We start from the raw sequence: 2,500 nt of genomic DNA, 5'->3' as shown, positions 1-2,500 counted from the left end.
TGATATATATATATATATCTATATATATTAATATAGTATATATATAGATATATATAATATAATGGTATATAATGGATAAGCCACGAAGGAAAGTGAAACACTGAAGTTGCTGCAAGATCTTTTGACTCACGTCCTTTACTTAGCAGACCGACGTGAATCGAAAGATCTTGCAGCTACTCCAATGTTCGACTTTCCTTCGTGGCTTATACCTTTATTTATGCATTTATCCCGTTCTAAAGTTTCGTGATTCAGCTACAAACACACACACACATATATAGTGTCTATTTGTACGTATTTTTCTTTATGGATATACCACTTATCATTTCAACGTCACGTAAAATATAGCAATGGTAATATTCCTCTCTTTCAATATGAAACCAAATGCGCTGCACTAAGTGTTCAGAGTCTAAAAAAAGCGAAACTATGAGGTAAACTAACAAGATCATATTATCTCCTTTTATTTGCCAGACGATCCATCATTTATTCATACCGCTCTCTAAGCTGACTTTACGAAGAACGTCTTATTCATGAGATCAAAACATGAAGATGGAGAGGTTTCTGCTTTTTCTGGCATGAAGTTTTCTATTATATATACACACACACACACACACACACACACACATATATATATTATATAATATATATATATATATATATATATATATATATATATATATATTATATATAATTAACATATAATACAACATACGTTTATAATATCTTCCCGCACACCAAAGATTCTGAGCAGCAAAGATGTTGAAATTTCTACCACAGCACCCCTCCTCTCTCTCTCTCTCTCTCTCTCTCTCTCTCTCTCTCTCTCTCTCTCTCTCTCTCTCTCTTACACTCAAATTTTCGAAACTGTTAAATATTAACTAGAAATCCTTTGAATTACGGAACAAGCTCAACTGGAAACATAATATACAATAATTCATGTCTTTCTGTCTTTTGAGGAATATAGTAGAGAGTTAAGTGGGGAAATGAAACCAACTACATATTTTTTATTATTACTTTATTGACTAAATATCATAATAGGCTAACAAAGCTAGAGGAATACATTATTATTATTTACATTATATAAAATAATCTTGCACAAGACAGACTCACTTTGAATAAATATTCAAGTCCACAAAAATATACATAGACATAAATCACTAAGCAGCCGATCTCAATTCAAAACTCAATACTACTCTCAAAATATACTATAATTAGCTCTTATAGTAGTTTAATATCTCATATACATAATTATAAAGTTCTACCAAAGTCATAAATATTTCATTCGTCCTGTTCGTCCACCCTTGGCTTTGTGATATAACTCTATATTTCCTGAATCCCCTCCTGTTGTCTAACTTATTCCTGATGCCTTTTAAGCTTTCACGGCGCTTTATTGCAAATTGCTCTCTCTGGCACTCGTAGAGAGAGGCGAGGACTTTTGGCATGACGACAATCTACGTGCACGAATTCCACCTGTCTTAGACCACTGTCCATGACGGATCTGCATTTTGATTATTTCCATTTGAAGGGTAAGCCGTATGAGAGAGAATGCTGTTGAATAAGGGACGGGTTCACTTTGACGTTTAAGCTTCATTTAGTTGCTGAAGGAACATATTACGACGTTTCCTTTCCCTTTGTCTGAGAAGCCATATATATATATATATATATATATATATATATATATATATATATATATATATATATATATTTATATACATATATATATATATATATATATATATATATATATATATATATATATGTGTGTGTGTGTGTGTGTGTGTGTGTATATGTAACTAGTAAGGAGGAATGTACAGACTTATCATTTTTAACTTCCCTGGAGACAGAGTCCAAGTGATAAGACATCTCAGCTTAAGAATGCTGATGACTCTATTTTGGGTGGTGGGATGTTAAAGTTCCTTACCTAAGCATATCAGTGCCATGAAAGCTTGTCCAAGGTGCCTTTGAAAACTGGCTGCAACCAGTTACCGAAGAGTGTGGAATTCATGTGCACGTGTACGAACTATGTCCATTCTGAATGGCATGAATTAGCCAGGAACGATGGAGACAGTTACGGGAGAAAAGGCAGAATGCCAGGATGGCTCTGCAATGTGTTTTTGTTTAAGTGTGTGATATTCCAAGCTGCAATGGGTAAGAATTATTGTGATTTAGCTTGTTTCTGTTTTTGACATTTTGTAAAGATGTTCTATTTCATTTAATCTTTTGACTTTGTCTTTACAATTGTGTGTACTTATTAGTATGTCCCTCCTGTCTTTTAAACAGGCGGATCTAGTGGAGGGGACTAAGTGTCCTAGTGGAGGGGACTAAGTGTCCTAGTGAGAGGGACTGTGTTTTGGAGAAGAGATAATTGGTGTGACTAATCACTGATTAAGACTATTAAAATACCGGGGGTGTCTGTGAGACTTAAACTGTGAGTTATTCTATTAATTATCCTGTGAGAACCTCAATTATTCAATTAGTACTTTACTTTGAATAAACGTATATT

Source organism: Macrobrachium nipponense, chromosome 3, assembly GCF_015104395.2.
Source record: "Macrobrachium nipponense isolate FS-2020 chromosome 3, ASM1510439v2, whole genome shotgun sequence".
Lineage (NCBI taxonomy): Eukaryota > Metazoa > Arthropoda > Malacostraca > Decapoda > Palaemonidae > Macrobrachium > Macrobrachium nipponense.
The sequence above is the reverse complement of the archived record's forward strand: the minus strand, read 5'-3'. Positions refer to the sequence as shown.